The sequence below is a fragment of the Ambystoma mexicanum genome, chromosome 8 (genome assembly GCF_040938575.1).
Source record: "Ambystoma mexicanum isolate Mex_15411 chromosome 8, UKY_AmexF1_1, whole genome shotgun sequence".
In the NCBI taxonomy this organism is placed as follows: domain Eukaryota; kingdom Metazoa; phylum Chordata; class Amphibia; order Caudata; family Ambystomatidae; genus Ambystoma; species Ambystoma mexicanum.
This window is the reverse complement of record NC_090929.1, coordinates 231,091,051-231,118,206: the sequence shown is the minus strand read 5'-3', so window position 1 is coordinate 231,118,206 and position 27,156 is coordinate 231,091,051. Positions and strand designations below refer to the sequence as shown.

At 43.3% G+C, this 27,156-nt stretch overlaps 1 protein-coding gene and 1 long non-coding RNA gene across 6 annotated transcripts in view; one reads left to right on the top strand and one right to left on the bottom strand.

Annotated features, from left to right (window-relative positions):
• LOC138471809 (uncharacterized) overlaps positions 1 to 25,116 on the bottom strand; it is a 33,321-nt gene extending 8,205 nt beyond the window's left edge. For both annotated transcript variants that reach the window (XR_011268515.1, XR_011268516.1), the window contains exons 1-4: positions 23,937 to 25,116; positions 23,698 to 23,859; positions 23,459 to 23,620; positions 23,211 to 23,381 (exon numbers count right to left, since the gene is read on the bottom strand). This is a non-coding gene — a long non-coding RNA (uncharacterized lncRNA). The remainder of the gene's footprint in view (positions 1 to 23,210; positions 23,382 to 23,458; positions 23,621 to 23,697; positions 23,860 to 23,936) is intronic.
• A 752-nt stretch (positions 25,117 to 25,868) lies between these two features.
• The window catches only part of RABGAP1 (RAB GTPase activating protein 1), a 3,038,993-nt gene continuing 3,037,705 nt past the window's right edge, over positions 25,869 to 27,156 (top strand). For 2 of the 4 annotated variants that reach the window (XM_069609645.1, XM_069609642.1), the window contains exon 1: positions 25,869 to 25,935. The gene's annotated coding sequence lies outside the window, so the exon portion shown is untranslated. The remainder of the gene's footprint in view (positions 25,936 to 27,156) is intronic. The other 2 variants (XM_069609641.1, XM_069609644.1) reach the window with 2 other exon arrangements.

Sequence of the window (27,156 nt, the reverse complement as noted above, 5' to 3'; positions counted from 1 at the left end):
AGCTACCTTAAAAACACTCCTAAGCATGAGCACATTTCTACCATTAGGAAGAAAATCCACTGGCTCCCTTGTCCAGGACAAGATCAATTTCATCATCCTCCAGCTTACTCACAAATGGATCGCAAATAAGGAACCCTTATACCTCAGTAAACTCATCCACAAAGCCCAATCCAACAAACCAACCTGTTCTCCCTACACCATTTTGCTTATCACCCCCCAAATTTAGAAGACAGAACAGCAGGAAGATCAAGTTTCCCTACTATAGCGCCTAAATTGTGGAATGCCCTCCCCCCTCATCTCAGAAACAGACACCTCCTTCTGGACTTTTAGAAGAAAAAAAAAAAAAAAAAAAACTAAAAACCATACTCTTCAGACGAGATCTATTGTAGTAGCCATTTAGGCACTCGCCTAATACCTGTACCAATTGTATAATATGCAATATGTTAAAAGTGTAATCTTCTATGTATCTTGTTGTTACAATGTGAAGCGCTACATAAACACAAATTTAAATGACGCTATGCTCCAAATACCTGTAACCATTTTCATAAATTTGTATCAGCATCTAGTTGCCTTGGGGCTTTGAAGCGCTTCATAAATGTATAAATAAACATAGCCAGGAAACGCAGGAGTGACAGCTGGGGAAAGGAGCACCATGTAGGTTAGGTCACTGAACCCTCCAATTTCCCTCTGCGAAGCAGGGACGCTATTGGACGCAGACGGTCATGGCTGCTTGATTGAGTAGCAGCGCAGTTGAAAATAAATCCGTACTAAAATCCTGCGAATCCAGATAGGCACAGAGCATACGCAGCGTCGGACTGGACAGCTGTACCACCAGAGCGTCTGCTGACATATTTGAAATGACCCGACACTACTGGGCCACAAAGAAATGCCATGCTGAAGCACCCGCGGGTCCCCCTAGAGAAGACCGCAGAATTGGTGCGCTCCCCTCCCAATGCGGTGAAGCGGCTGCCTTCGTCCCGGAGCAGGGGAGCTGCGTGAGCTCCGTGGGACGGTTGCCGTGGAGCCCGGGGCGTCACCTCCAGGCCCCGGTCGCAAAGGTCTGCGGATGCTGGAGGGGAGTGCGAAAGGAGAAAACGCGGAGACGACTGGAGGCTCCCGTCTGTGTGGGGACCACTAACCTGCAGCGGACAGAACGGGCTCCACTCCCGGCGGCCGCTGCAAGCGAGCGGCCGGCCTGCTGGTTTGAGGGTGAGCCCCCCCACGCCATTCTCCATACTCGGACCACCAGGTGGGTGGAATAACCTGGGGGCAGGTACACAACCCTATACGTTTACACTACGAACCTGGACCCGGCACAGGCACAGTGGACACTCGCACCTGACCGGGTCAGTGGGGTGATCGTTGGCAAGGACCACTGGATCACCCGCTTGGAACCTCTTAAAAGGGGTCAGTCAATCACTTCATGGGCCCAGCTGCGGAGATCGGCCGCAGCTACTTACGGGGAGCACTATCCTACAGCAGACAGAGCAGGCTTCCCCTCGTCAGCGGCAGTCGTGTGCGCTGCAAGCGAGCAGCCCGGCCTGCTGGGCAGAGGAGGGAAGAGTCCCCCCGCCATTTCCCGTAATTGAACCAACAAGTAGGTGTAATAATCCGAGGGCAGGAGCGCAGCCCTATATGCCATACAATCCGGGGCCACAACACTGACACGGCTGACAGAGATCACTTGATCACCCTGGTAGAACCACTCCAAGGGGTCAATTGGGTTGCGGACCCACTAACGCGCGCCACATGAGGGGCACACATTGCAAGAAGTACTCCCCAGGGGGCAATTAGATAAGTGAAATATCACAGCCTACAATTACCACTAATCAGGTCTGAGACTACAGAGTCCTACACAGACCTGCGCCATCATTGCCCAACAATCTCTACGGCGAGCTCCCGCGACTGTGCACCACTGTCCACTCGGATTCTGGCAGCCTAGTTGACGCATAGCTATGGAGTAAGTCATGCCCAGAGGCAACAAGGCAAATAAAAGAGGCCCCATGGATGCATACACAAATGCTGGTATGGAGCACAGGAGCGAGGAAATGCCACAAGCCACCCAGTTGACGCCTCTGCGCCTGACCCAATAGACCCATATATGGCAGCCCTCCAGGCTGGCTTCGCGGCAGTGAATTCTAAACTGGACGATATGGGGACCACAATGTCGTCCATACAAGCAGAGCTACACCAGGTGAACGCACGGGTGGTGGAGGGGCGCATTAGTGTGGTGGAAGACATACCAAACCATGGCAAAAAAATGTTACAATGGAGGTGTATCTTGAAGGAATGATCCGTGCAGTCTTCCCGGAGGCATAGTTCTCGCAGCAATTTTTTGGATGAAAGAGCCCATAGAGCACTGATGGTTCCTCCTAAACCGGGGGCACCTCCACGCACAATAATTGCCCACCTCCTGAATTATTGCGACAGGGACATGATCCTACGCCTCCCAGGGAAGAGGGCTCTCTGTTATAGGACTCCAACAGGATACACATATACCCTGACTTCTCCAATGGTGTGCAGGCTGTGCACTGCACATTCGACCAGGTCAAGAAAGCGCTCAGGGCACGCTCCATCCCATATGCGATGCTGTTCCCCGCCAAACTCCGCCTTCAGCACAGCAGGAAGTCACAGTTCTTCGAAACCCTGGCAGAAGCCATGGGGTATATTGAACACAATATCCCACAATCACAGAAAGATAAGAACCCCTAACCCGGTTCGAATACTTGAAGGCACGCCACCTGGATTCATGCAATAACGGTGCGGCGGCCATCGGGGCAGTCTAGTCTGGTCGGCAGCGATGAAAGGACAGACTAACCAAACAGCCGCCCGATTTTTTTCCTCAAATGCTGAAGTTTAAAGTTGGAATACACTGTCCAGTTGGGGCGGTGGTGGTCAGGGGGGAAATTTGAAAGAATAGTGAGGGAGGGTGGATGTTGCCCAAAAGTTAAGAAGGGATAATCCACTTCACAGCGCAAGCAACATGGTGTAATACACGGACATGGGAGACAAGTTGTACCAGAGACGGTATGAAAGCAGTAAAAACGCTGACAGGCAGAGCACACGGAGAAAGACACCACTAACAATGAAACGCAAGCTATGGCAGACATACGATACCGAACTCAATGTCACTGAGAGGACAGGGAATTAAGTTACTCACTTGGAACATGAGGTGCCTGGCATACCCGATAAAGGCAAGGAAGATCATTGCATATGTAAGTCGACACAAGGTTGACATCCTTCTCCTACAAGAGACACACGCCACTAAAAAGATCACCGACACATTGGCACGAAACTGGGGTCCCGTGAAAGTTGCTACAAACTACTCCTCAATGGTTAGAGGTGTACTCGCACTTGTGCACAGGCGACTCAATTTCCAAATGTCCAAATACTTAGACGAGGAAGGCTGCTATGTGATCATATGGGGGCAATTGCATAACAAAGACGTTATCCTGGTGAATACATATGGCCCTAATCCGGACAGCCCAGAGTTCTACTTGCAAATTGTGGAACTAATGTCACCCTTGGAAACAGCGTCCGTGATTTGGGGGGGCCTCAATTTAATACTGGACTTCGGCCTGGACCGTTCAACTGGAAGCTGTAGACAACACACAATGACATTGAGGCAAGCAATGTCCACACTACCCCGGGCAGACACTTGGCGTGAATTACATCCTCAAAAAAGGGAATACACATTCTACCCCGGGGCACATGGGGCCAGTTCAAGGATCGACTACTGATTATGCTCCCCTGAGCTGGTTACAGAGGTTGAACAGTGTACCATACTACTGCGGACATTGTCGGACCACTCCCCGGTCCTCCTGCAACTGGTCCTAAGGAATAGAGTACATACCATCCGGAACAGGCGCATGCTGCAGTGATAGAACCTCTCTGAACCGAAACAGAAGATTTTTGATTGAAATGTAAACGATTCCCATACAGACCTATGGGTCTGTACCGACCCTAAAGTCTGGCTGAGAGGCCACCTGATGGGGATATCCTATGGCATCCTGAGGGATAAAAGAAAGGCACTGTTCCAGGCTTAACGCGAGCTCAGGGATCTCGGGACACAACAACCCAAAAGTAATAGGAAAGAGCACCAGCGGAAAATACAGGCTCAAATGGACAAATTCAAAAGCCTGGCAGATAGAGAATTATACCACATAACCCAACCCACGAGGGCTAGGAGATATGGAGAAGGGAACAAGGCTAGCAAATCAATGGCAACCCTTATCCGAACGGAGCAGGGAGCGAGACAAATTACTAGCATCTGCGATTCTCTGGGATCGGTACAAACGTCCCCAGAATCAATTAATGACGTATTCAAGCAGTTCTATTCCAAGCTTTACACAAATGCAGACACCGCGAACCCTGAGGAACTCAAAGAATATATAGACTCCATCCCACTGCCAGTCTAGGAGAAGAGGAAAGGGCACCGCTAGATCTCCCACTGATGACCGAGGAAATCGAACAAGCCATCGCTGATCTATTAACGGGCACGCCACCGAAGTCGGACGGCATCCTGGATCTTTATAAGGGGTTCAAGTCTGAGATGGCCCCTAGATTGTTGGAAGTATGGGAGGAAGCGCTTGAGAGGGGCGAACTGCCAAACACCATATGAGAGGCGGTAAGAACTGTCCTGCTTAAACCACAAAAGCCCCCACATGATCCCTCATCCTATCGACCCCTATCACTAATTAACACGGACACAAAAATGTACGCCAAAGCAATAGCGAATCGTCCGATCCCTTACATGAACAAGTTAACCCACACAGACCAATCGGGATTTATCCCAACCCGATCAACTGCACTGAATTTACAGAGGTTCTTTGCCATTACATCACAACTGGATCCAAACACCAAAGCAGCCGCAGTCACCCTGGACGCTGAAAAAGCATTTGACTCAGCATCTTGGAATTATATGTTCTCGATCCTGGGGAAAATGGGGTTTTCATAGGTTACATCGGAGTGTTATACAAGAAACCAGCCGCAATGGTTAGGACAAACAATACCATATTATCTTCCATTACATTGGGGAGGGGCACTCGGCAAGGCTGTCCACTATCCCCATTTATATTTGCCCTTACGATAGAGGGGATGGCGGCTAAAGTAAGACATGAACATACCTGGAGGGGAATCCGTATCAGAGGTGACCCCCCCCCACCCAACTCCTCTCGCTATATGCGGATGACATGATGATACATGTTAGACGTCCTGAAACACACCTTCCCCCTATCATGAAGGAAATATCTACATTCTCAACCTACTCAGGCTACAAGAAAAAAAAATCAATCAGACCAAGTCTGATATCATCCCATTGACGCCAAACACAAGGCAATCACAGGCTACAAGTGGTTTAAAACAGGCTCCCAACTCTGCACACTACCTGGGCATAATAATGGCCACTGATAGGCAGACCCTCTACACAAAAACAATTATGAATCATACTTGCAAACTCTGGAACAAAAACTCAAAGTATGGGGTGCACTGCCAATATCCTGTATGGGCGAGTGGCCCTACTCAAAATGGTTGTGGTCCCAAACTGTTGTACCTGTTCGGTGGCATCACTATATGGCCGGGCAGGGAATTCTTTCAGAAACTATAGAAATTATCCACTGCATTCGTTTGGGGCGGGAAATCAGTGAGGCTCAACTGGCAAAGGATGTGCGAAAGATATGAAACTGGTGGGCTGGCAGCCCCAGAATACACATTATATTTTCACGCAGCACAGGCACACTTCGCCAGCTACAGCCGAACCACACGCTCACGTGTGAGCTGAAAAGTTTGCAGTAGCCCCTACAAGCATACAGGCGAAGCAATTTACTAAAATCAAGGGAAATATTAGGGAGGTGGACCCAGTGGCCACAACAGTAAGAGCTTGGTCTAGCCTGTGCGCAAGGGTGGGCTGTGAGAACCCATATTGGCCGTTTGTTTCCCTATGGGACTACCCAGATCTAGAACCCACATTTGACACTGCACTACAAAGGAAATGGGACCCTGATAAGGAGATTAGGGGATTTATACTCAGATGGTAGGTTTGCCTCACTAGACGTTGTTCAGGGCAGGGTGGTTCGGGTCTAGGCCACAAGATGGGTTTACAGGTACAATATCCAGTCTGTACGGGGGCAGCCCAAGAACATACCCCGTCCAGAAACTGCATGAAACAAAAATGGGAGCGGGATTTAGACATCACCATTGATGATTGCAAATGGACCAAATACTGTCAACATAAGTCCATCTCACTCAACTCGAATTTTAGACTAATTCAATTTAAAATCCTAAATCATCTGCATATAACACCATACAAAGTCGACCCTACCCAAAATGCAACCTGCCCCAAATGCAATGCTAACACCGCAGGCTCCATTCATATGTATTGGGACTGCCCCCCCGTCAAAGCATTCTGGGAAGAAGTGGCTAGAGTTGTAAGCGACATCACTAGGGCGAATATCCCAGCTACCACATTGAAGTACTTGTTGGGAGACATAGGTAAGGCTTTGGCCAAAATCCTCCGTTTTGTTGCTATTGCAAGGGCAGTAGCCAAGAGGAACATATTACAGGCATGGAAATCTAAAACAGCCCCCAATCACAAGACGTGGCTACAAGATTTACTGTATGTACAGGAGAAGGAGTAACATTACATGAGAAGTACAGCGGCAGTGTGCAGACCAAAGGACATATGGGCCCCATTGGGGGCATACCTCAACTGTACTCAAGACCGTGACAATGGGAATATAGAATAAAAACTCTTGATATAGTGTTGTACAAACTTAACTGAATATAAATGTGGAAATGCTGTTCTGTTGTTTAACTCTACTGTCCACCACGGTGGTGTAATGTATTCTTGTGAAGCGCCTGTCAGAATTAAAATAAAGGTTAAACAAAAAATAATAATGTTCCTCTCCGAAGCCTGGGGGGGCTTGGTAAAGCCTGGTCGTGACTGAGGCAGGCTGGGTCCCGAGATACAGCCAGACATCATATAAGCCGGATCTCAGACCCGGCCACAGACGTCCCATGGACCAGAGGGGTAACAAGGCAGGGAGGGGTCTCATCCTGGGGAGAAAGAACACACCTCACCAAAAGCTCAAAATGGAGAGGATGCTTTGGCTCACTTGTTGAATGTGAGCAATACTGCAAACATGTTAAATGTTGTGGTCACCCCACTAACTACATTAAAGTCAGTATCTACAGCAGTAATCAACATTGAGGAAACCTCAAACCAAGACATGACTAGCTGTTCTGAAATGGCCTTGATCAAGCTTTAAAATTGCCGTCCGAACCATCAACATTTGATATGTTTAGCAAGTTCCCCTCCATGTTTGTGAAGAATAGAATAGAAATTAATGATGAACGGAAAACAAAGAATATATCAAACAAGCAGATCAAGGGAAAATCACAAACTAAAACAAGACGCTTTATTAATGCATTGACTACCCCAAGAAGATCTGCAACATCCCAAATAACAGCAAATATACAGAAATTGGGAGATATGCTGTTGAAAGATACCATAAATCAGCCGGCATTAAATCTACCTTGTCTGAGATATCAGCCTCTGGATGATTTGGTGAAAATATCTGAACATTTTGAGACATTGCAAAGTGGTAACAAAGTTAACTTGCCTGCTATTAAATCTCATCTACGGATACAGCCACAACTTAGTCTACCATTGGATGCAAACCATCCTGGTCAATGTTATAGCAATAACAACGGAAATAAAGGTTATGAGAACCAACAGCTACAAAACCCAGAGACTACACATCCTTTGCTTGAACAAATAAGAAGAGATAAAATCTATCAATCATTATATAAAAATAAATACAGAAATGGCATCAAGCCATCTACAAATGAGCAAAAACCATAACCAATTCCTTCATATAATCCACAATTGAAGGGCCCAATGGCACTTCAATCTGCAAGTACGAGCAATATAAACCAGGAAAGGTTTGCACCAAATGATAGGCCTTCACATCAAAAGGACAGGAGTGAAGTGATAGTATCAAATTGGAGGGAAAAAAATGGACAGACACCAATAAACCTTCAACAGTCACATGATAAGACTTACAACCGTCAAGTGATAAAATGTCGAGGACATCCTTATCGACAATACGATCTGATCGAGTATACTGAACATGTGCAAAGAAATTACAAGCTTGCAAGATATAACATCAGACATAGATAATTGTCATTGATTGATAAATTCTACAATGTCAAACTGAAGAAAGAATGTTAATTCGCTCTAGAGTAGTAACCAGTGCAATATGGGCAGCAAGATCAGCCCTATATGAGTTGGGTTTCATTGTATCACAAAATAATTGTAATGTTGGAGTAGCAATGGACCATCCTCAAGCACGTAGAGTCCCCAGAATATTTGGTGCTGATAAATTGGTCAGTCAGCAGGCCCTTGGGAGTAAGTCTACCCAATATCCTACCAACAATTATGAAAGGCAGGCATAACTCCTCCCAACTTGGGAATCAATTCGCTTCATAACCTGGAACACGAGGGGCCATAAACATCTAATCAATTCTACCACTAATGAATTGCATACATTTGATATAATCGCCCTCCAGGAGACCTGGCTGCTCTTTATCCCCGTGGGATGATCTCGATGTAATCATCACTACATCGATATCGCAACCAAGAGGTCGGCCCATGGCAGGGCTTTTGATAGCTACTAGAACATCTACAGGATTTACATTGCAGGTGTTTTCTTCCCCTATATACAAATAGCTAAAATCTACAAAATACACACGATAGCGCTCGTAAATATATATTGGGGGCGAGCGCATCTACAGCCAGAAGAATTCTTTAAACATACAGAAGACATTCTTAATGCTCTTGCGCTAGAGCTTGGTCTAAGCTACATCATAATATTGGGGGATCTTAACATGCATTTTCTAATGGATGTTAACGATAAACAAGGTACTACTGAAACCCGCTGGAATAAGATGTCTGAAAGGAAATTTGTATTATTGAACGGCTCTATTCAGGTTGATGTGCCGCCACAGTACAACTGGCACCGCGAGAACCAGAAACCGGTAATTGACTATATCTATACATACCGAAAATGTTTGGACTTTACAGACACTGGAAATAAAACGTAATGAACAGTGATCATCATCAACTTCATTGACATGGTCATGGCGCTTGCAACAAGCAAATTGCTGGAGTTCGATCTATAAAGGTTGGCTGACAGTTAACAATGGCAAGAATTGAATAAGATGGTCACTCAAGTATCTGCTGAACTATGAGAAAAGCTTGGAGCAACATAACCATGCCAATAGCCAGCTGGAAGAAGGGTGGGTGTTATGTTTCAAAGATGCAAAAGTTCTGACAAATTAAAAACTATGGATAATGGAGTTATCCATAAACACCTATATGCGTTTGAACATGTATAAAAAGTCAGAAAAGCATTTGTAAGAAGGGAATTACGAGAAGCAATGAACCTACCCATAAAAACTAGATTCATTTGAGCAAAACAGCTCAAATCGGCCTATAAAAACTGGCATAGAGGTAGGAAGGCTAGTCGATATCAAAAGGATGGTGAGAAAATGTTAAAACAGATGGCTGCTAGAACATCAGCTGGGATTAGGTCCCTATTAAACCAATCAGTTCATAGTGCGCAGGCATCAGTACAAATACACTCCATCTCTGAGTTGCAGTGAAAGGACCATTATCAAACCCTGTATCAAACGCTGCTGATGGCCTGTGAAATAAAGTTAAACAACATCAAACAGGCGCAGCACATTTCAATCGACTGTGATGATATTCTAGCAAACATTCAGAGACTGAGCTCATCTAGAGCCCCAGGGCCCGATGGGGTTCATAATATGTTGAAACAACCCCAAACCTGGGCGACAATTCTTCATCTGATCTTTAGTCGTGTTTTGAGCACAGACCTACTACCTTTGTCCTGGAAGAAGTCCGTTTTTTTTTTTAAAGGGAGATAGAACTGACCCATCAGCCCCATCAGCATAGAGGCCGGAGATCCTTTTCAAACGGGATTTATCCCTGGCTTAGGAACAAGTGTCAATCTCCTCACCCTTAATGCCATTAAGGCGCACCAGCAACAATTGAAACAACCGTTGTATATGGCATTTGTTGATTTCGGCACGGCTTTCGATTCGGTACCCAGAGAATTGCTTTTCAAAAAATGTGTAGATCGCAATTGCCCATAGCACATCCTGAAATGGCTTTATGAGTTTCATACCGCTACGTACGTCTGTGCAGATACGATTAAATATGAATGATCAATTGTCACCAATCCAGACGATTCGAGGGCTGAACCAGGAATGCATCCTTGCCTTGGCTGTTTAACTTTGTCATTTCAGATTTAAATGCTTTGAGGGATTAGTAACTGATTCGCCTAAGTTGAATGGACATATAACAAGATGGTTGTTATACACGGATGACCTTGTCCTTGTAGCCAAAACACCCAAAGGAATGAAGATCACGTTAACAGCGCTAGATACATATGGCCAAAAGAACTTCTTGACCATCAATACATCTAAAACTCAGGTAATACAGTTTGGGAATGTAAAAATAAGTGGTTTAGAGAAAAAATAAGTGGTTTCTTCAACAACAAAAAACTGAACTACAAATAGTTACATCATACACCTCATGTAAATAACCACCCTTCGGATCTCCCATATCATATAACCATGAAACATAAATTGGAGATTTCCGTTTCACAAGTGAAGGTTATCAGCGGACGATATTGTAAATGTTCTATATCGCCGCTCATAACCTATTACAAGCAGAAGACTACACTGATTCTGTTGTATGGAGAGAGTCAAAAGAATGGAAACCCTATACCTACCGGGAAAGAATAGAAGGGGCATTTGAGACATGCTAAAACTACTGTGCTCACAACCGGTTCCAGTTATTAGGCATGAACTAGGCTTATTGTCTCTTAATGCCATATATGAGTGGAAGCAGTGTTCTCTATTTCACAAATGCATCTCAGCGTCCAATGTCCATGGTCTATTGTCTATACTGTCCGATTATGTTGACACAGTGAATGATTTATTCATTAAAATGTGGCAATCCAAAGTGTGTCACATATTATGGGATGCTGACGTTCCCCTTGAAATGCTTATGGATAATCCAGATAAAGCAAAAGCACAATTATGGCAACGTGATTGGATAAGAACAAGAACCAGGGAAAATCCATTCTTATTAAAGAAATGTGGCGTCACAGCATTTTACCCAGTGAAATCCCCAAATCCAGAACATCGACAAAAATTAATTTGCTTTAGATAGAATTTATGGTAAAAGCTAAAATGGCAGCTAACCGACAGAAAAAAACATTCTGTCAATATTGTCACAACTTCTGAAACCCTAAAGCATCTCATGGTGGAATGTTCAGAATTAATGATATGGCGAATTTACAATTTCCATTGTTACTTTAAAGATTATAGTAATTTATGTACTGAAAGGTTGTGGGAAGCTATTTTTCATACGGAGTCTAATAAAGTAAGATATGCTGTTGTGAACAACTTCTTTTTTTAGTTTTTTTTATTTGATACAGCTGAAATCAACTTTTCAAAATTACATAATTGGATAAAATGAAACAAGAATTACACTTTCACTTTAACATTGGAACAAAACAAGAGACACTGAAGCAATTTTAAAAATTAACATAAGAAACACAAGAATAGGTGTGCATGCATATACCTCTTGAACAAACCAGATAGGTAATCGATTAAATCCCATGAGAACTAAAATAACATCCAATATTTACACATAAAATTGTAGAACAGAGTACTTAAGTTAATTTCAGTGGGTAAAATGGTTTCCAAAAAATGAACCAGGGACTTTATAACCGAAAATCTGGAACTATTAAATAAAATGCTCCATGTCTCAATTTCATCCTGTTCCATATACAAATTCATCAGATTAGTATATTGTTTAGCTTGTATGTCCTTTAAGTAGGGACACGTTACTATCACATGTTGCAATGTTTCTTTCACACTAAGGGATTCACAAAATCGACAAAAGTTTCCAACAGATGGAATGATTTTTCGCCTCTCCAGGACTTCCCGCGTGGGCCATAGGTTCATCCTTACACGTAAAAACGAATCCCTAATTTTTGCCGAAGGACATTTCAAAAGATAATCGGCCACTTTCCCCATCCGTTTAATACCAAACATTTAGATATTAAAATCTCTGTATTTTGAACAAACATCATAATTTTGGATCCAGACCCATTGATAATATTTAGGTTTGGCTCTTGATGGATTTTCAATTAAATACTTTAAGGAGATATCAGCTTCCAATAAAGTGTTCAAGACAAGACTTTGCCATTTCGAAGCAAAGATCAAAGTGGAGGAGGACAAATAGCAGGCAACCGTGCTCAATATGTTATTATTAGTAACAGCAAGCAAACACTTACGAAAAAAGGAACAAATTCGCCATTTGACCCTGCTAGATAGTGGATTTAAACCCAATTCAAAACGCAGGATGGGCATGGGCAAACAGTTTGGCAGATGTAGGACCTTTCTCCAAAAGGTAGCCTCCAATTTATCCCACGAGTGATCATTGGAGTACAGTTTTGATTCAACGCCATAAGTAAGTATGGGGATGACTTTTTGTTTGTAAAACAAACAAATGCTTTAGCGAAAATTTGCCATACTTATAGACAAGAATTTTGGCCTGTGACGTGAGTCATAAGTTTAGCTTGCAACATATTCGAATATGTCGAATCAGCTACACTATTTTGGAGGAATAAACCTAAGTATTTATATTCTGAAACTATAACCAATGGTTCTTGTTGCAGGTCCCAAACTATATTTTGTAATTTGGATCTCCCTGAGGGCCTGTGTTAAGAAGTGTGATATAGACACTTAATCATACTATATGATTGATTTATATAGTATCTGGTTTTATTGGGAGAAGCCCCCATGGAGGCCAACCTTCATCTCTTCAGGCAACTTCGTGTATGGTTCCATCAACATTCTGGAACGATACACGAACATGCCGTCATGGTTACAGAACTTATGAACATCATAGATTCAACACAGTGTACTGATAACTATAGTAATAAACATCACAACATCTTCCCTTCTATATTAAACTGAACAAACTAAGTTTAACAATTTAAAATGTGTTACCACTAACATTTCATAACTATATATATCATCTTGACTTATTGCCATTTTAAGAAAAGGATACACTTATAAAGTATTGTATATCTTTTGATGCTCTTGCTTCTTTGTGTTGCTGTAGTTCTAAGTCACAATTTCTCTTTAATAATATACATAGTCTTCATTATAATTCCACGCTCTTTTCCTAACTCTTGAAGATGACTGAACACTCTCTGCTTTTTTCTCATGTATTCCATTTTTTGTTACGTTCTCCTGAGCAAATGCTTTGTTCATATATGCCCAGTCATTGAACTTGTCTTTAAACATTTCTCCCTTTGCCAACTGTTCTTCCTTGAGTTTTACAACTTCCTCCTCCTTTGCCAAAATAACATCATTACATGACCACTTCTTTCCATCTTCTAGAATTACCGATTTTCCAGAGCACTCCATTATTTTCTGAGGAGGACGACATTTTGACTCTCCTTTCATCACTCTTTTGGGTTCTCTTACTCTAACCCAATCTCCTTTTTCAAACTTGCTTTCTTGAACATGTTTCTGTCTGTCGTAATGATTTTTGTATTCTTCTTGTTTTCTTTTTACTCTGTTAACTATTTCTTCCAAATTTATTTCTTTGGTTTTTTTTTTTGTTATCCACGCAGGTCTGAATCTGTTTGTAGCTATTCTCCCTCTCATCAAAGTGAAAGGTTCTTCTTCAGTCGCTGAATGAGGGGTAACTTTATACGTGTTAAGTGCCTCCTTTAGTGTCTCCTTCCATGGTATGTTGTTGACAATAGCTAATTGAATGATACCTTTTATGAAACGATTCATCCTCTCTACCAATCCGTTCCCCATGGGATGGTACAAAGCTGTTGTGTTATGTTTGATGGCCCTTTCTTTAAGAAATTTCTGGATTTCTTGTGACATAAATTGAGCTCCATTGTCAGATATTATTTCCAGAGGCTCCCCTTCTCTGTTAAAAATTTCCTCTAAAAACTTAGTAACTTTCCTCGCTGATATTGATTCCTCAACAATTCCACATTCCACCCATTTGGACGTATAGTCAACCAGTACAATGAAATAGACTTTTTGCGGTCCTAAAGTTTCATATGGTCCTGCTATATCAATTGCCAGTTTAGTCCACACGGTACTTGGAATCTCTACTGGTTGTAATGGTGTGATGTGCGTTGTTTTGCTCTTATCGCTTACTGCACATGCTGAGCAATCCCTAACCATAGCTTCCAATTCATCCCACATGTTGGGCCACCAATAAGCTTCTCTCACTCTTCTTTTTGTTAAGTTTCTTCCTACGTGGCCCTCATGCGCTAATTTCATAATTTTCTCTCTCATCTTAACTGGAGGTATTATCCGCTCTCCTCTATAAACGCATGTATTGTCACTTGATAATTCGTCTTTTATCTTTTCCCAAGATTTGATATTCTCCTCGGTATCTGTCCATCCATTTTCAATAGCTTTTCTTAACAATTTCTGTTCAATATCTTGCTCTCTCGCCTCAATCCAATCTTCTTTTGAAAACCCTGGGTGTATATGTGCTATTATACACTCCATGTTTTGATCATCTGTAAATTCTCCTTTGTCATCACATTCAATCGTGTCACAGTTACATGGTAGACGAGAAAAGCAATCAGCCACTACATTGGTCTTCCCAGGGGTGTATTTTATACTGATATTGTATTGCATGATAATTAAATTAACGTCCACCTCCTTATGCGTGGAGAAGTCATGTGGGGATTCTTTGAATTTAAAACATGTACAAGTGGCTTGTGATCAGTTCTGATTTCAACTGGTATACCCCAAATGAGACTTTTGAAATGTTCTAGAATCCATTTAACTCCCAAAGCCTCCTTCTCAATAGTCGAATAATTCTTCTCAGCTCCTCTCAATGTCCTGGATGCAAAGGCAATGGGAACTACCTCACCATCTTGAATCTGCTCTAATACACCCCCTAAGCCCATGTTGCTGGCATCTACTGATATTCTGGTCTTGGCACTTGAGTCAAACATTTTTAGCGCAGGTGCTCTGTTTATTAATTACTTCATTGTTTCAAACTCCTTCTTGCATCTTTCAGACCAATAAAATTTCATACCTTTGCACATCAGATTTCTCAATTGTTCTGTTCTATCAGCGTAGTGATCCACAAACTTTGAATAGTATTCTGTTAATCCTAAAAAATTTCAGAGTTGGGCTTTATTTAACGGATCAGGAATCTTGAGAATGGTGTCAACCAATGACTCTTTGGGTTTTATACCATCAGCATTTATGCGATGACCTAAATAAGTTACTTCGTTTTTCTTTATCTTGCATTTTTCAATTTTAAGTGTCATGCCTTTCTGTTGTATAACTTGTAGCACCCCTAACAACTTAGCATCATGTTCTTCTTCAGACATTGCGGATATCAGGATATCGTCCTGGAAATAATGAACCCCTTGAAGACCATCAAACAAATGATGCATTAATCTCTGAATTACTGCAGCCGCAGAAGCCAATCCAAACGGCATCCTTTTGTATCTGAATGCCCCCAATGGTGTTATAAATGATGTTAAATGTCTGGATTCTTCATCTAACACTACCTGGTGATATGCTGACGATAAGTCGAGTGTCGTGAAAAATTTCGCTGGCTTCATCGTGGTCAACATTTCTCCTATATTTGGTAGTGGATGGCGGTCTACCCAGATGTTGGCATTCAGATCTCTCAGGTCAACACACATTCTTATTGATCCGTCTGGTTTTTTAACAATAACAATAGGGGATAACCATTCAGAGCTTTCGATGGGTTCAATGATGTCCTGCATGCTCAATTTCTCTAATTCGCTTTTCAATGCTTCTCTAGTGCCAATAGGTATGTTTCTTACCTTATGTACCACAGGATTTGCTCCTCTTTTAAGTATGATCCGATGTTTGAAACCTTTAAGAATTCCAATGTTATCATTGAAGACTTTAGGAAATCTCTTGGCTAAATTCTCCGATGTACTACAGCTATCTCCATTTATGCAAAGAATAGGCACACTCTCGCCTGGATGTATCCGGATCTTCAATGATGCTTGTTCCCACCATCCAACTATGGAAAATCCATTTTCAGCAATATACAATCTGCAGTATGTCTTCCTTCCTTCGAAATTTAAATGTACCCAATCGTACCCAACTAGATTGATGGGAGTCTTACCATATCCGGTCGCTTTAATCTTGGTCAATTTCAATTCTTCCATTTTTTTTTAGTATGTGTGTCCACATCCAACATAGTATATGGAGAACCTGTGTCCACCATAACTTGCAACGTTATCCCATCTATTTCCATTGGCACCCACGGGCCCAAACCACTCTCATTTGGTGTGAATGCAAGTATCTGTACTTCCTCTTCAAATCTGTCTGTGATCGCTAATAGACTACTGGGACCACCAATTTCTTCTAATGCCTTTATGCTTGTCATGGCAGCACTTCTTCCTCTACCATATCGACCATTATTTCTTGCATGACGGCCATTGAATCTGCCTCTGCCTCTATTGTTGCGACACACTTTACCAAAATGACCTATTAGTCCACACTTATAACATTCAGCTGATACAGCAGGACAGTCTTTCTCTGCATTTATATGTCTAAATCCACCACATTTGAAACACTTGTTGTTCATTCTGTATGCACTGTCTCTTCCCTGTCTAGGTCCAGCATCATTGTCAGACCTGACTATTCTTTTGACAATAGCAATGAAATCCTCTTCACTACCATATTGCCCATCGATTGTTTCTCTAACTGACCTTATTTCTGCATTCTCCATCTTGTTCTGAACCTCCTTCATGCATTTCTCACCAAGTTCTATGGACCTAGCTATTTCAATTGCTTGTTCCAATGTAGGGTTTTTTGCCTGCCACAAACGCTGTTGTATGCGAGGATCTGCCACATGCAGAACCAGTTGATCTCTCAAGTATTCCTCCGCCACTCCTGTGAAGATACACGTAGCCAACAGACCCCTCAGCGCAGCTATGTAGGCATCGATGCTTTCACCCTTATTTTGTTTCCTTGAAAAGAATCTATAACGTTCCAACACAATGTTAGTTTTATTTCCAAAGTGTTTGTTTAGTTTTGTGATTGCCACATCATATTTTCTGGCTCCACTTGAGGATTCACCACCCAGAACTATATCTGTGTGATCCAATTCTGGTAAGTTCCTGAAGATCCTGAGTGCCTCTGCACCTATGCAGTTAAGCAACGTGGCCTCCTTTAAATCATCATTAAACTTGGAACCTCCTATCGCCCTTAAGTATACTTGAAATTGTCCTGCCACTGTTCCCAAGGACACACCGGATCACCAGGTAGTGCCAAAAATTTCATTGGAGCTGCTATGTTCTGCATCATTCCTTGACACACAACTCTTTGTATACTCGTGTGACTGTCACAGGATCCTCCTCTTTACTTCAATATTGTTTGTATATTTCAAGTTGTCTTGCAACTGTATCATTTTCACTCCTTGAAACTCAGTGCCATCATGCCAACTTTTATTTCAGTGTTTATGTCTTTAATGCAGTTCATATGTAACTCTGGCAATCCTAACGTTCCCACACTAATATGCGCGTGTTTTGATTCAAACGTGCTTTACATCTATCTCAATTCAATCAGCTGTTGTACTTCGCTGTATCCACTTGGGCGCGTTCACATTTACTTAGTATGGACAGCCGAGTGCTGTGGTTCTCTTACAGTAACGCACGCAGACCAGCGTATACTTCATCTCTCTCATCCTTGTCATGATACGCGCATTGACGGCCTTTCGCGTAGCGTTTGCCGGTGTGACGAAAATGTTGTATCCCTCAAGATGGCGGCACGCAAACCACGCATGTAGGTGCTTTCCTCTAGCGTTTTCTCATGTCGGCCTCGCGCAGCGTTCAAATGATGCCAATCTAACGTAATGTCACGATCCCTCATCATGCGGTCCCCAGGGCACTCCCTCATCCCCAGTCCCGCCCTTCTCTCACTTCCCCCCTTCCCCGGGACTCACGTGGACTCACACACGTCTTGCGGGCACACCCGCGCCTGGTTCGTAATAGGACGGCTGTCAGACTACGGCCGTTTCTACATTGGCAATTGCCTTGGCGCATAGGATCGCGAAGGGCTAACCCTGAGCTTCCGCATCGCGGGACTGTGAGGTCACGTGATGCTCTTGCCCGATCACGTGACCATGCCACGCATCACGTGACCAGAAGCGCGAGTACATAAACCCGGAAACCTGGGTATTCGTTGCTTCTCAGCTGTGCTCTGCATTCTGTTTGGCGCTACGGACTTTGAATCATCTTTGGATCACTCACGGAATCGACCTGGCCTGCTTTACTGGACTCCTCTTGGATTTACCCATTCGGATTTGTTTGCACATTGATACACGGCTCTCGACCACGGACTGTTATCGGACTGCCTCCTGGATCACCCTTTTGCACCCTGGTTCTTTGAACTCCTTGCCTCACAGTTCCACAGCTCCTGCTGACAGGCGAACAACTGAGCCTACTCCTCTTGGGGTACTGCCGTCCACGTGGGTCCCGGACCTCTCCACTAGGTTCCTCATCCCCTCCTTGACCCTGATTGGTAAGACCTTTCCGGTTATTCTAATACTGTAGTTACTGTTTCTTGCTTGGTGCTTAATCCGCATTTTCTTGCAGCAGTGTGGGGTCCCAGAGGTTCGCGTTCCCGGACTTGGACATTTGAACATCTTCGCCTGTGACCTCAACGGCTGCACAGAGAGTTGCTTTAGTTCTCCCTGTGCGGCATTTGGGGACGGAGGCCTCTACTGCCTACACGACACTCAAGTCTCAACACGTAAGCACACTATCTTCTCTTTGTTTTTTAAAAAGGTTTTCTTTTTTTTATGCGTGTGGTTAGCGCCGCTACTTCCGCCCACTTGCCTTAATCAGTCATAATATTTCCGTGGGTTCTGCTGCCTCACCATATTTTCGATGCAGTTGGTCGAGTCAGCAACTTGTTATTCACTGCTTCTGGGGGCTTCCTCCCTGTGGAGTCCTCGTCGCCAATTGTTAAGAAGTGTGATATAGACACTTAATCATACTATATGATTGATTTATATAGTATCTGGTTTTATTGGGAGAAGCCCCCATGGAGGCCAACCTTCATCTCTTCAGGCAACTTCGTGTATGGTTCCATCAACATTCTGGAACCATACACGAACATGCCGTCATGGTTACAGAACTTATGAACATCATAGATTCAACACAGTGTACTGATAACTATAGTAATAAACATCACAACAGCCTGCAGACCATGATCTGCGATTTTTCCAGATTTACAATTAATTGATTCTCCAGGGCATATTCGGACAAGGCAGAAACTAAATTCTGGAGACCCTTTGGCGTTTGGGAAACTAGAACCAGGTCGTCAGCATAAAGGAGCCACGGGATACGCTGAACACCTATTTCAGGGGCTTCCGACAATATCCGAACGACCGAATGACCCATATCAAAAATAAACAAAGTAAATAGTATTTAAGCCAAGATGCACCCCTGCTTTAGTCCCAAGACGGTGACAAAAGATGAAGAAAGGTGGCCTTCAATAGAGAGCCTTACACGCATGGAAGTCTCCGTGTGCAACTGAATGATGATTGACAACAGAGAAGGAGGGCAGCCAAGAGCGTTTAACTCATGGAATAATAGATTACGATTTATAGAGTCAAACGCTGAACGAAAATCAATAAAAGCAAAATATAAAGATTGTTTCCTGGACGTATATTTAGACTTAAGAATGTTTAATGTAATCATGTTAGGAAGAGTACCTAGGCCACTGACAAAGCCCGATTGTAGAGGATCTGTCTTAGAGCATTTTCTTGCCCAGTTTTTCAACTGCCTCAAGATTCTTCCCAGGAACATCAAGGAGGGAAATGGGACGATAACTAGCTGGATTGGCTCGATCACCTTTCTTATAGATGGGGATAACAAGCGACTGTTTCCAGGACAAAGGAATCTTCTGAGTAACATTAATGGTTTCAAATATAAGAAGAAGTATGTCCGCCCAGATGTCCGGGAATTGTTTAAGATGTCTATTAGACAGGCCATCCGGCCCAGGAGCTCGAGAATTATACTTGTTTTATGAAATACAAGATATCGTCTCTATCAAATGCTATATGGAAGGGAGGTAAAGAGTCAGGCATAAATAAACCTGACCGTGACGGGGGTGCTGCAAACAAGGCAGAATAATGCTCAATCCACCTATCCTCCGTCACATCATTCATTTGAATCGCCACCTGATGCCCTGCTGTGAATTGATGTATAATATTCCATGACTGGGCAGTGTTCTTAGAGGCCAGGGCCTTCAGCATGTTATTTCCATCAATTTGATAAAGCTTGGCCCTCAGACCTCTTACCCAGTTTCTATACTTGGTTTTGATGTTAGCAAGGACGGATGCTCGCATAGATGGCAGAAGGTTAGCAGTGGCTCTCCTATCTGTACGCAACCTGGCTTTCCTAGCTCTTATTTCATGGTCATAGCTATGAAGATGGGGTGTTTGTTTGTTTATGTGCAACAGAGCCTGGTTGGAACAATTGGATTAAATCATGATATACTGTGTTAGCAGGGCCATGGCCCCGCTTTCCACTATTCAATTCAGCACGATAGCAGTTTCTAAAAGCTACCAAGGATGTCTCAGTCCATGTCAATCTATTCCGAGCAGAATTTACATTAAAGGAGCCCGGGATGGAAACAGAGTAGGACATCCCCAAGAGCATTTTACTGCTAGTATTAAGAGATCAAAATTGTTCCAAGATGGCACATTAGTAAACCAGGATTCTTGCAGCATAATAACATCATGATCATATAACAACACATTCTTATTATTCAACAAATGACTGTGTCCCCTGGAATTTCAACTAATGAAAGATAAAGCAAATTGTACAGATACCCGATTCTAGCATTGGCTGAATTTAGCGTCACATTTGCATGAATTGAGAGTTGATAAATGATTTTTGCTTAAGGTTTGATTTGGATGTGGAATCTGTGAACAGTTTACTAAAGAGTCTGACGGATCCGACATGGTCTGGAGATTAAAGCCCAGCTCACACAATTGAGATTTCACAGCCCATATGGTATTTACCACAATCCTTGAATTAAACCATAGATTGACAGACGTGCGGTTTGATTGGTTAATAAATTCAACAAGCTCAATATCAATTGTGCCAATGTCATCAAGTTCCGCAATTTCACCGAAAATAGCAAGGACAGAAGCACGATTGAGATTGTATTGTTTAGCTGGTGCCAGCATGCAACTAAGTGTCAAAGCGTGAATTGCAGGGCGCTTAAATCCTACCGTCATGCGTTTTTGGTTTGCTGTTGGACGCGGAGCTTTGGGAATTTGCTGACTTGCTGCACATGCTTTAGCTTGAGAGAAGACAGAATTCTCAAAAAACTTGGTCAGTGAGGACTGAATCAGAGATTCCATGTCTCCAAAAGCAACAGTCTCACCGGCAAATACATTTGGCTTAGTCGACGGGTGCGCCTGAGGGACAATTTGTCTAGGCACAGCGTTGGCAACATTTTGTAAAACTATTTGCGGTGGCTGTGCATCCAACGCAGCGGATGTAAACACGGGAGATGGATCACTCGTGGCAAATGTCAAATTATTAGGCACAGATTTAGATGCCATAAATTCATCGATAGCATGCCTGAATTCTTTTAGTCGCGTTTCTTTGTCTACACAAATCATCGATGAGGCCGAATTAAACGAAAAGCCATTAGATGCCTGACTTTGACAAGAGCTTTTGGACATATCAGAGGCCACACAAATCAAATCATTTAAAAGGACTATGATCCACAACCGGGGCTACCAACACCGGGAGGGACCGTGCTCTTCGTGTCTGAGATTGTGAAGAGTATTTTTTGGCAATCACCGTGGCCGCAACTACAAAGTTGCAGCCGGGATAGAGAGATTTTTGACAAAAGATTTGATTTGCGAGGGACGTTTGGCCACAGCTTTGATGTTTTTAGGTTTTTTTGTGAGAGCGGGCTTTTTGAACCCCGACCTACTAACATCACAAGTGTTTGACTTAACATCAAACAAAGGGTATGTTACTTTTTGCTGGTGCTCTAAAGCAGTGTCATGTGTGCCGCTCAAATGATCAGTTATAGGATTTACAAAACACGGAATAGGCTGAAAAGCATGTGAAGAGGATGAAATCGGAAGGTAAGTGTGGGAGGCTATAGACCTCTTACTACTCGATGGCATGTCAACCTGGGCCAGACTTTCCAATTTAGAGGCAAACGTGAGATGCTCTGCCAATAGCTGATTAAGCTGAGTGGAGTGCAGGTCAGCCTTCACAACTAAGACCTCAAACAGCTTTGCTAAAGCTAAAATAGCAGTATTCATAGACATAAGAGCTATCCCAGTGTTTACAGTATGGGTGTCAACCAACCATGATTCAATATTGCCCTGGGTAGTTAGTTTGCGCGGAGTTGGGGCTAAAAATGAAAAATTAGCTACAGAATGAGCAGCACTAATATTTGTGAACAAAGCAGGCGATTGACAAATTTTCTGAACGAGTATAAGATGAAAAGGCAGTAGCATTTATGTCAAGATCAATTGCGGGCATGTCTCCAGTATTCGGCATAGGAGATGATTTCGAATTCGCAGAGTCACTTATAGATATAACAGCGGACTCAGGAGTTACAATGGGGGGCGGGGAGGGGGAACAATAGCGCCAGTCAAAACATTATTTAACAAAATGCTATCTGTGAGGGACACATTTTCTTTAGCAAAAGCGACAGTAGCGACTCCCGCAGGGCCGGGTTTTACCGAATCTTTTAATATACCTTCCTCGACTACCATCTTAGTTGGAGGTAAAACAACAGAGTCCGTTTTTGCAGCAGATCATTATTGATTCTTGAGGCCAAGTGGTAGGGGTATATTATTGACTTTATTAAGTTCTGACTGATTCGGCAGACTTGAATCACCCAAGAAAGGGCGAATATCCATCCCTATTAGCATTTTTGCTTTTGTTTTAAACTTTAGGTTCGAGTTACTCGCACGAGGAGTGGAGCTCAAACGTGGTTTCTTCATTTTAGCAGACGACACAATATATCAGTTGAATTTTCACCATTTGAAAAATGTAAGGGCGAAACTGGGGGCATACCTGTTTTAAAGAAGAAATGCTGCATTTCATTTTCACACAGAGGCAACAGAGCCCACATTACAATGTAAAACACCTCGCCACACGACGCGCCAAAGCGGGACTTGACCAGGACGCTCTGGTGCGCGCGCTCCCAGCGCTTTATAGTACCGCCCACAGAAACGGCAGCAAATCCTACAGAAAAGAAAAGCGAGTTAAATCCAGTCCAAGTATGCTCATGTAGAACGTAGTATGCTTCAAATATAGTTCACCTTCTGGGCGTTGTAGTGAAAAATGTCCAATTCAAGAAACACTGCAGGAAGACCAAATGTGCTTGGCAGCGATCAGCGGCTAAGCGGGACTTGACCGGGACTTGCTCCGGTGCGCACGCTCCCAGCGCTTTATAGTACCGCCCACAGAAACGGCAGCAAATCCTACAGAAAAGAAAAGCGAGTTAAATCCAGACCAAGTATGCTCATGTAGAACGTAGTATGCTTCAACTATAGTTCACCTTCTGGGCGTTGTAGTGAAAAATGTCCAATTCAAGAAACACTGCAGGAAGACCAAATGTGCTCGGCAGCGATCAGCGGCTAAGCGGGACTTGACCGGGACTTGCTCCGGTGCGCGCGCTCCCAGCGCTTTATAGTACCGCCCACAGAAACTGCAGCAAATCCTACAGAAAAGAAAAGCGAGTTAAATCCAGTCCAAGTATGCTCATGTAGAACGTAGTATGCTTCAAATATAGTTCACCTTCTGGGCGTTGTAGTGAAAAATGTCCAATTCAAGAAACACTGCAGGAAGACCAAATGTGCTCGGCAGCGATCAGCGGCTAAGCGGGACTTGACCGGGACTTGCTCCGGTGCGCGCGCGCATTGCGCGCGCTTCCAATGCTTTATAGTACCGCCCACAGAAGCGGCAGCAAATCCTTCTGGGCGTTGTAGTGAAAAATGTCCAATTCAAGAAACACTGCAGGAAGACCAAATGTGCTCGGCCGCGATCACGATCAGCGGCTAAGCGGGACTTGCTCCGGTGCGCGCTGGAACAACTTACAAACCGGAACAACTTAACAACCATAAAAATTGACAATTGGCTACCTATGTAAGCCTGGTTAACCCGGGTCAGTATGAAATGCACCGTGTGTACATCAGCATGCGTTTTTATGATTCTGGATTGACCATTTTTTTTCAGTTTAATAATTTGTATTAATTTTAAATAAGAACATAATGATGAACAACAAAATCTTTGAAGAAAAGTACATCAAATATTCAAAAAACATGTCAGAACCGAGTAAAACAGAGTTTGATTAAGTGCCAAGAAAATAGCACAAAAGGAACGCCCAAATGATGTTGGAAGTTTAAAATTAGTTAAGGTGTCACCAATGTAACCCAAATAAGGGATGTATTATTGTAATGTTAAGTGTTTTTAGTGATTTAATTTCTCTCTGTATTTTAATGTTTAAAGAGGTTGTAAGTGTATTTGATGATATTGAAAAGTTGAGTTTACTCAGCCAAAACAATACAAAAAATAAAAATACCTGCTTTTACACAGCATGGAGTAATCCTTCCTCCGTGATTCTCTCCTTCAGCAGGTATAGACGTCCTACGTGAAAACGTCCCAACGACTTAACAGAATTACGTGAAAGACGTCATGAAGCCTTAAAGGCATTTTAGAAAGTATCGGCAAACTTTCAAACAAAGGCACATGCTATCGGGTCTCATAGGGACTTTAAGCGTGTGGTTGCTAATGAAAGCAATATAAGGCCGCTCTTTAGCCTTCTCTGCCACACATTAAAATTAATTAAAAAATTATTAAACTGAAAAAAAGGCGCCAATGAAGAAACCTTTCCTGGGGAATGCCAAATTGCGCCCCCCCGCCCATGCAGGAGCAAAAATAACAACTGCTATGCTGGAAATTCGTACCGAAATGCATCTGTCTGCATAAAACACAGATCCCCATCCGCTGCGCTTAACAAAATCCTCCAACCCCCACCCCCTCCCTCCGCACGCCAGCGCGGAAGATAATTAACTATGCGCTGTACTGTTCACTGGTACCGTGGAATTCCCATTGGGAAGGGAGGAACGCGCTGCCCCACTCCATAAAACACATTTCCCCAGGGCAAATCCCCCCCATCTGCATAAGAAAGAAAACCCAAAAAAGAACAATCCACCTGTAAGTAAATCTCAACCGATACACATTACTAACCCCCAAAATACACAGAAATACCTCCTACCCAATATTGCCTGATCCCTGTGATGCATATTACATATCCCCAAAATACACGGAAATAAAGAGAAATACAAAACAACTCAATCCGCCTGTACTTTAAAGTAAATCTTACCACTGATGCACATTACAGGCCCCCCAAAATACACAGAAATACCCATTCCCAATATTGCTGCTATACATTAAAGCGACAAGCATGAGACCATTTTAAGATTTACCATAAACCAAACTCAAGCACCAAATAATAATCAACTACAGGAAATGTGCTTTGTAATGGAGGAACCTCCCCGCTGAGTCCTGGAACGTAATGCCTTGCCTCTCCATCCCGCTTGTGCAATGCCTAGTTGACATGACTTGCCTTGCCTTCCCGCTTCAGCCAAAAAAGATGACGTAGAGAACATTGCAGAGCACGTGATACAGATCACGTGATGACGCGTAGGGAGAGCGTCGCCATGGTCCGTTTCTCAAATGGGAACTAGACACTACCCAGTACGAAACGTCATGTCCTGATTCCAGGCAGCATCAGGTAAGTGCATGTTATCCAGCTCTTGTAGTGAATTTGAAATGCATTTCTTTTAGCATCCATTCACTTAGTCGTTCTTACCCCTTTGTTATATTGTCAAGAGTAGCCCTTTTGCAACCCTTGGAAATGCACGTTGAATCTGTAATCCGTTGCATTGTACTTATCACATGTTGTTCGTTGCATTGTACTTATCACATGTGGAAATTAAACATTGTAAGTACGTGACTTTCTAAACATCTGTTTTTGAAATAACAGGGCAGCTTGTTGTTGGTATTGTAGACACAGTAGCTGCTTCCAAGCTCGTTTACGGTACGGTTCAGGCTCTGGAATGCTTGTAGACGCAGTAACTGCTGTGCAGCTACTACACAGACTCTGCTCTGGTGTAAGTGACTACATATATAATAATTTGGGCCGTTACTTGGACCGGGCGAAGCTGATGGCTGCCTGGGGTGCAATTGCCCCAGGGGACACAATTGCCCCAGTCCCTTGAGGGCAAAATTTCCCTGGGTGTGGGCAGTGATTGCCATGGGTAGAGTAGTTGCAGCTGCTGACTGGCAGTCACATAGTATTTGTGTAACGTTACGGAAGCCAGAGGCTCTCTGAACTTTAGCACCAGTTGGGGTGGGGGCATAAAAGGGCGCCTTTCGTGGTGGTCTCCCGCCTTTGTAATCAAGCAGGGAACAACACACCACGGAGGAAAAAAGATGGTTGACTTTGAGCGTTCCCGGCAACCCGCGCCAACACTCCAATTGATTTATACCCAGACCCGTGCGCAAAGAAAGAAGACTACATTGTCTCCGCGACTCGCTTGTGTGCCGAACTACTCAGAAAGAAGGTGGATACAGCCCAATGCTTCTGTTGACATTTTCGAAAATGTTTCTTAAAACTGTGTACATAGTGTTCGGCTGGTGCTCAAACAGTGGTTTGCATAGTTCAGAGTGCGTTCTGGACAAGAACAGGTAAATGGGAATATTTTGTTTTACACTTTCGTAGCCCAGATTTATTCCCTTGGTTGGATCGAGTGCGTGTATTGTAATCGCTTTGCTGCGTTCCTGCTTCCCCTTTAGAATGTGCCACGTGCCTGAAAGGGTAAATGGCAGAACATGGCTTCACTCTGTTCTGTCCCAAAAAAGTCTAAATGGAAGAAACATTGCTCAGTTAGTGAATATTGCAACATGTTGGATATTATTGGGTCATACTTTGTAGCATTTACTTCAGGCGTTT